The 8570-nt window shown below is 48.0% G+C and overlaps 1 pseudogene; it reads right to left on the reverse strand.

Moving 5' to 3' along the window:
- Positions 1-4094: 4094 nt before the first annotated feature.
- On the reverse strand, positions 4095-5456 carry LOC147087892 (uncharacterized; annotated as a pseudogene).
- Between the last annotated feature and the right edge of the window lie 3114 nt (positions 5457-8570).

Genomic DNA, 8570 nt, shown 5'->3' on the forward strand with positions numbered 1-8570 from the left:
GAAAGGAACTTGTTCATTTTGTAGTGGGGTCAATAACCAGGAGGCATAGTTTCAAGATAAGGGGCAGGAGGTTTGGAGGGGATTTGAGGAAAAACTTTTTCCCCCAGAGGGTGCGTGGAATCTGGAACTCACTGCCTGATAGGGTGGTACAGGTAAGTATACTCACAATATTCATGAAGCATTTAGATGAGCACTTGAAACGCCTTAAATGACAAGTTCTGGAAAATGGGATTAGAATAGACAGGACTTGATGGCCGGTGCAGACACGATAGACCAAATGGCCTCTTTCTGTGCTGTAAATCTCTATGACTCTATGACTCTAAAAGAGGTTTTCAAGATAACGAGCGATTCTGATAGAGTAAATAAGGGGGAAAAGTTCCCTCTGACCAGTGGTTCCGTAACCAGAGGACATGGTTTCAAAATCATCGGAAAAATATCTAGAGGGATGGTGAGGAAAAACAATCAGTCAGAGAGTTATCGGGATCCCGAATGTGCTGCCTAAAGAGGTAGTGGAAGCTGATTCCATCTATAATTTGAAAAGTGAGTTGGACAGATACTTGAGAATGAGTAACCTCCAGGGTTAGGGACAGAAGAGCGGGTGTAGTGGGACTGAGCACAACTGCTCCTTCAAAGTGCCAGCACAGGCATACGGGCCTAGTGGCCTCCTTCTGTGCTGTACGTTTATGTCAGTCTGCAATTATAAACTGAGCGCCAGGCTGAAAGTTTCACAAGTAACCATCAAAGGGAAAAGGATGAAATGTGCAGAAGGGAAGCTCGGGTTATCGGTTCAGGGCCTGTGAACCTTCTCTCCACCTGAAACGTTAATCCTACATGCATCTGCACAGATGCAGTTGCAGATTATCTGCCCTCTATTTTTAGTGAATTGCTAATTTGGTGTTTGCCCAGTTGGAGATTTAGCCTTTCGCTGTGTGGTGGAGCCCCTGTGCGCAGTGCCTGTCATGTTGCTCCTTTGACTGACAGCTCCCTCTCTTTCTCAGTCTCCTCCCGGGGCTGCTGCTCCTTCCCGGCACCTGACGTGCGGCAGCGTCGCTCAGCCTGCGCGCGCTGACTTCATGGAGGTGGACGTGGGAACTCTGCTGGTAGTATGCAACTCATGCGCGGGGCAGGGAGCAGGCCGCATTGCCCTTGGCGACGGGCGGATGATAGGCTGGGCGGGGTTATGGGTCATTGACCCCGGTTAACGGTGCTGTGACTCTAGTTAATTGGACCGTGGACCACGGTCAATCGGGCCGTGACCCCGTCTAATTGGGACCTTACTGCCAGTTAATATAAAAAGCTCGAGGGGCTGAATGAACTACTTTTCCTGTGTAACATGGATTGAGCGGCTAATTGACCTCCTCCTGTTTATGCATAACAGGTTCTTTGGACAACATGGCCTCATTCTGTTGCTGTGTGACAGACTTGAGCGGCTGAATGTCCTTCTATTCCTGTATATCAGACTCCGGGGCATGAATACCCCCCTCCAGTTCCTAATGTAACACGCTGGTTATGCTTAATACCCTCCTCCAAATATTGCTCATGTAAGAGTCTCAAGGGGCTGAATGACTTTCTCCTGTTCCTCTGTAACAGGATTCTGGGGCTGATTGGCACTCTCCTGCTGCTGTATAACTGAGTCGTCCCTCAGGAAGTCCTCATTTTGTTCCTGTGCAATAAGTTCGAGGGACTGAATTGCTAGTGCTTGTAATTATATCAAAGGATGGAAGTGCTGAATAGCCAACTCCTGTTCCTATATATCAGGCGCGTGGACCTGAATGGTCTCCTGTGGTACATAACAGGTTGGAGGGGCTGATGACCTCATCCTGCTCCTGTGGAACAGGCTTGAAGTTCTGTTTCACTGTAACATGGTTGAGTGGCTGAGTGGCCTCGTCCTGTTCCTCTGTAACGGTCACGAGGGTTTGAATGGTCTTCTCATGTTACTATATACCAAGCTCATGCATCTGAATGGCTTCCTCCTGTTCATGTATAACAGGCTCGAGGGTTTGAATGGCCTTCTCCTTTTCCTATGTCTAAGCTCTAGCATCTGAATCACCTTCTAATGCGCTTGTGTAACAGGCGCGAGGTATTGATAGGCCTTCTTCTGTTCCTATGTAAAAGGTTGGAGAGGCTGAATGGCCTACTCCTATTCCTTTTTAAAATTATTATTCGTTTTTATGGGATTTGGGCGTCGCTGGCAAGTACAACAATTATTACCCAGCCCTAGTTGCCCTTCAGAAGGTGGTTCTGAGCCGCCTTCTTGAACCGCTGCAGCCCGTGTGGTGAAGGTACTCCCACAGTGCTGTTCGGCAGGGAGTTCCAGGATTTCGACCCAGCGACGATGAAGGATCGGCGATATTCTTCTAAGTCAGGAGGCTATGTGACGTGGAGGGAAACTTGGAGGTGGTGGTGTTCCCATGCTTCTACTGCCCTTGTCCTTTTAGGTGGAAGCGGTCGCGGGTTTGGGAAGTGCTGCCGAATAAGTCTTGGCGAGTTGTTGCATTGCATCCTGTACATGGTACACACTGCAGCCATGGTACGCCGGTGGTGGAGGGAGTGGATGTTTAATGTGGTAGAGGGGGTGTTAATCATGCGTGCTGCTTTGTCCTGGATGGTGTCGAGCTTGTTGAGTGTTGTTCGAGCAGCACTCATCCAGCAAGTGGAGAAAATTCCATCACAGTCCTTACTTGCTTCTTCTAGATGATAGAAAGGTTTTGGGGAGTCAGGATGTGAGACACCCGCCGCAGAATACGCAGACTCTGACCTGCTCTTGTTGTAGATGGTGGGGGCTTCGAGGATGGCAATGCCGTTGAACGTCAAGGGACAGTGTTTAGACTCTCGCTTGTTGGTGATTCTCATTGCCTGGCACTTCTGTGGTGCAGTTTTTACCTGCCACTTATCGCCTCAAAGTCGTCTAGGATTAGTTGCATGCGAGCATAGAATACTTCAAGTCTGAGGAGTTGTGAATGGCACTTATCACTGTGCAGTCATCATTGAAGATCCACATTTCTGACATTATGTCGGAGGGAAGTTCTTTGATGAAGCAGCTGAAGATGGTTGAGCCTAGGATACTGACCTGAGGAACTCCTGCAGCGATGTTCTGGGGCTGCGATGATTGATCTTCAACCACCTCAACCATCTTACTTTGCGCTAGGTATGACTCCAGCCAGTGGAGAGATTTCCCCCCGATGCACATTGACTTCAGTTTTGCTCGGGCTCCTTCATGCCAGACTCGGTAAAATGCTGCCTTAATGTAAAGGGCAGTGAATCTCACCTCACCTCTGGAATTCAGCTCCTTTGTCCATGTTTGCAACAAGGCTGTAATGTGGTCGGGAGACGAGAGGTCTTGGTCGAACCCAATCTGAGCATCAGTGAGCAGGTTATTGTTGAGTGAGTTCCATTTGATAGCACTGTCGATGAGTCCTTCCATCACTTTGCTGATTATTGAGAATAGACTGATGGGGCAGTCATTGGCCAGATTGGATTCGTCCTGCTTTATTGACAGGACAAACCTGGGCAGTTTTCCACATTGTCAGGTAGATGCCAAAGGTTTAGTTGTACTTGAACAGCTTGGCTAGAGGCGTGGCTAGTTCTGGAGCACAAGTCTTCAGCATGATAGCCGGGATGCGGTCATGGTCCATAGCCTTTGCTGCATCCAGTGCACTCACCGCAGGAGGAGGCCAATATGGATCATCCACTCGGCACTTCTGGCTGAACATGATTCCTGTGTAGTACACCCGTATTGACTAGTGGCCTCCTCCTGCTCCTAATGTAAAAGGCCCAGAGAGGCAAATTGGCCAACTCCTGTTCCTAATGAAACAAGGTCAAGGGGCTGAATGGCCTCCTCCTGTACCTAATGGAACAAGCTCAAGGGGCTGAATGACCTCTTCCTGTTCCTAAGTAACAGGTTTTAGTGGCTGAATGGCCGCCTCCTATTCTTATGTAACATGCTCCAGGGGCTGAATGGCTTCCTCTATTACTGTGTAACAGGCTCCAGATGATGAATGGCCTCCTATTCTTATGTAACGTGCTCCAGGGGCTGAATGGCTTCCTACATTACTGTGTAACAGGCTCCAGATGATGAATGGCCTCATCTATTCTTATGTAACAGGCTCCAGGGGCTGAATTACTTCTTCCAATTCCTGCGTAACAGGCTTGAGTGTCTGTATGGTGTCCTGCTTTTACTGTGTCACAGGCAAGAGGGGTTGAGTGGCATTCTCCTGCTCCTTTATAACAGGTTCGAGGGGTTGAATGGGCCGACCCCTGTTCCTTTATAACAGGTTCGAGGGGTTGAATGGGCCGACCCCTGTTCCTATATAACAGGTTCGAGGGGTTGAATGGGCCGACCCCTGTTCCTATGTAACAGGTTCGAGGGGTTGAATGGACCGACCCCTGCTCCTATATAACAGGTTCGAGGGGTTGAATGGGCCGACCCCTGCTCCTATGTAACAGGTTCGAGGGGTTGAATGGGCCGACCCCTGCTCCTATATAACAGGTTCGAGGGGTTGAATGGGCCGACCCCTGCTCCTATGTAACAGGTTCGAGGGGTTGAATGGGCCGACCCCTGTTCCTATATAACAGGTTCGAGGGGTTGAATGGGCCGACCCCTGATCCTATGTAACAGGTTGGAGGGGTTGAATGGGCCGACCCCTGCTCCTATATAACAGGTTCGAGGGGTTGAATGGGCCGACCCCTGTTCCTATATAACAGGTTCGAGGGGTTGAATGGGCCGACCCCTGTTCCTATATAACAGGTTGGAGGGGTTGAATGGGCCGACCCCTGTTCCTATATAACAGGTTCGAGGGGTTGAATGGGCCGACCCCTGTTCCTATATAACAGGTTCGAGGGGTTGAATGGGCCGACCCCTGTTCCTATATAACAGGTTCGAGGGGTTGAATGGGCCGACCCCTGTTCCTATATAACAGGTTCGAGGGGTTGAATGGGCCGACCCCTGTTCCTATATAACAGGTTCGAGGGGTTGAATGGGCCGACCCCTGTTCCTATATAACAGGTTCGAGGGGTTGAATGGGCCGACCCCTGTTCCTATATAACAGGTTCGAGGGGTTGAATGGGCCGACCCCTGTTCCTATATAACAGGTTCGAGGGGTTGAATGGGCCGACCCCTGTTCCTATATAACAGGTTCGAGGGGTTGAATGGGCCGACCCCTCTTCCTATATAACAGGTTCGAGGGGTTGAATGGGCCGACCCCTGTTCCTATATAACAGGTTCGAGGGGTTGAATGGGCCGACCCCTGTTCCTATATAACAGGTTCGAGGGGTTGAATGGGCCGACCCCTGCTCCTATATAACAGGCCCTTGGAAATGAATGTACTTCTCATGTTCCTATGCAACAAGCTTGAGTGACTCAGTGACCTCCTCTTGTTCCACTGTAGCAGGATTGAGAGGCTGATTGCCCTCCTTCTGTTGCTGTGTAACAGAATCTTCGAGCAGAATGGCCTCATCCTTCTCCTTTATAACCAGCTCGAGGGGCTGAATGATCTCCTACTCTCCCTATATAACAGGTTTGACTGGCAGAATGGCCTCATCCTGCTCTTGTATAACCAGCTCGAGGGGCTGAATGATCTTCTGCTCTCCCTATATAACAGGTTTGTGGAGCAGAATGGCTTCGGCTTGTTCCTGTGTAACAGGCTTGAGGGCCTGAATGGTCTCCTCCTGTGGCTCAGTGTCAAATATTTTCTTGTCTTCTAATACTTTTGTCAAGCGCCTTGGGACGTTTTGATTGGTTGAAAACGCTATGGAAATACACATTTTGGTTGCTGTTTCTGTGTAACAGACTCGATGTGCTGAATGGCCTCCTTTTGCTATGTAACAGGCTCGAGGGGCTGAATGGCCTCCTCCTATTCCTAATGTAATAAACGCAAGGGGCTGAATGGCCTCCTGTTCCTATGTAACAAGCTTGAGGGGTTAAATGGCCTCCTCCTTTTCCTCTCGAACAGTTTTGAGGCACTGAATGGCCGCCTCATGTTCTTATGTCAAAAGCACGAGGGCCTGAACTGCCTCCTCTTTCCCCATGTAACTGTTTCGAGGGGCTGAAGGGCCTCATCCTCTTCATGTGTAAAATGCTCGAGAGGCTGAATGGCCTCCTCCTGTTGTGGTATAACAGGCCCGAAGGGCATAATAGGCCTGATGGACTTAATGGCTTCCTCCTGTTCCTATGGAATAAGCACGAGGGGCTGAATGGCCTCCTGCTGTTGCCATGTCACCGGATCAAAGGGCTGAATGGCCTGCTCGTGTTTATAATGTAACATGCTTGAGTGGCTACATCGCCTCCTCCTACTTCTTTGTAAAATCCCGAGGGGGCTGAATGGCCTCCTCATGTTCCTAATGTTAAAGGCTCGATGGGTTGAAAGGCCTCCTTTTTTCCCCACGTAACAGAATCGAGGGGCTGAATGGCCTCTTCCTTTTCCTGTGTAACAAGCTCGACAAGTCGAATGGCCACCTGCTGTTCCTTTGTGAGAGGCCCGATGGGCTGAATGGCCTCCTTCAGTATGTATTACATTCCTTATTTTGTAATGATGTTCCCTGTTGTGCAAATATGTTCCCTGTTGCGAAATGACTTTCCCTGTTGTGGAAAAGCTATCCCTGTTATGCAGAGAAGTTTTCTGCTTTCTAAAGTTTATGGCGGTGGTGCAATGTGTTCTCTGGTGTGTAAAGGTTTTCCCTGATGTGGAAATGTATTTAGGTCCCGATGCCCCTCAGTGCTGTGTTTTAGCGAGGAATTTGGGTGACTGTGTTTGATATGGATTCAGGCCTATCACGGACCACAGCAAATTATGCAAATAAAACTGATCAAAACCACACTGCCTGCACGTTTCCCTGCTGTTCTTAAAAGGCCGAAATTCTTTGGTGAAAATAAGAATGCAAATAGCAGAGGATGGTTCCAATCCACCGACATCTGGGTTATGGGCCCAGCATGCATCTGCTGCAGCTCTCTGCTGTTGGTTGGAGTGCATCTCCCGGCTGGTGTTTAGGTTCTGATGCCACAAAGTGCTGTGTGTTAGCGAGAAAAATTTCAGCATCCAGGCTGTGTTGAAGGCTGTAGCATGGCCCTCAAACAGCCCAGAGACCCGGGCACCGCAACACCCGTATTGTGAGGCTCACATGGCTACTCAATTTCACAAGGACACTCAGTAATACAGCACGCACAATGGGAGAGACACAGAATCACAAACAGAAAACCAGCAAGAGCCTTTCAGGCCACACGAAGGGAGGGAGAGGGAAATACACTGAGGAAACCAGAGATAGAGAGAAACAGGCTGAATAACACAAGGGAGAGATAGAGAAATACACTGATTAACCAGAGAGAGAGGTAAACAGACTGAATAACACAAGGGAAAGACAGAGAAATACACTGAGGAAACCAGAGAGAGAGCGAAACAGACAGAATAACACAAGGGAGAGAGAGAAAAATACACAGAGGAAACCAGAGAGAGAGATAAACAGACTGAATAACACAAGGGAGAGACAGAGAAAAATACTGAGGAAACCTGAAAGAGAGATAAACAGACTGAACTACACAAGGGAGATAAAAAGAAATACACTGAGGAAACCAGAGAGAGAGATAAACAGACAGAATAACACAAGGGAGAGACAGAGATATGCACTGAGGAAATCAGAGAGAGAGATAAACATACTGAATAACACCAGGGTGAGACAGAGATATATACTGAGGAAATCAGAGAGAGAGATAAACATACTGAATAACACAAGGGAGAGACAGAGAAGTACACGGAGGAAACCAGAGAGAGATAAACAGACTGAATAACACAAGGGAGAGACAGAGAAATACACTGAGGAAACAAGAGAGAGAGATAAACAGACTGAATAACACAAGGGAGAGACAGAGAAACACACTGAGGAAACAAGAGAGAGAGATAAACAGACTGAATAACACAAAGGAGAGAAAGAGAAATACACTGAGGAAACCAAAAAGAGAGATAAACAGACTGAATAACACAAGGGAGAGACAGAGAAATACATTGAGGAAATCAGAGAGAGACATAAACAGACTGAATAACACAAGGGAGAGACAGAGAAATACACTGAGGAACACAAAGAGAGAGATAAACAGACTGAATAACACAAGGGAGAGACAGAGAAATACACTGAGGAAATCAGAGAGAGAGATAAACAGACGGAATAACACAAGGGAGAGAGACAGCTATACACTGAGGAAATCAGAGAGAGAGATATACATACTGAATAACACAAGGGAGAGACAGAGAAATACACTGAGGAAACCAGAGAGAGAGCTAAGCACACAGAATAACACAAGGGAGAGAGAGAAAAATACACAGATGAAACCAGAGAGAGAGACAAACAGACTGAATAACACAAGGGAGAGACAGAGAAATGCACTGAGGAAACCAGAGAGAGAGATAAACAGACTGAATAACACAAGGGAAAGACAGAGAAATACACTGAGGAAACCAGAGAGAGAGTGATAAACAGACAGAATAACACCAGGGAGAGACAGAGAAAAATACTGAGGAAACCTGAAAGAGAGATAAACAGACTGAACAACACAAGGGAGAGAAAAAGAAATACACTGAGGA

This window comes from Somniosus microcephalus, unplaced genomic scaffold (assembly GCF_052327205.1).
Source record: "Somniosus microcephalus isolate GS21.2 unplaced genomic scaffold, FLI_Smic_1.0 unresolved_chr5, whole genome shotgun sequence".
Classification (NCBI taxonomy): Eukaryota; Metazoa; Chordata; class Chondrichthyes; order Squaliformes; family Somniosidae; genus Somniosus; species Somniosus microcephalus.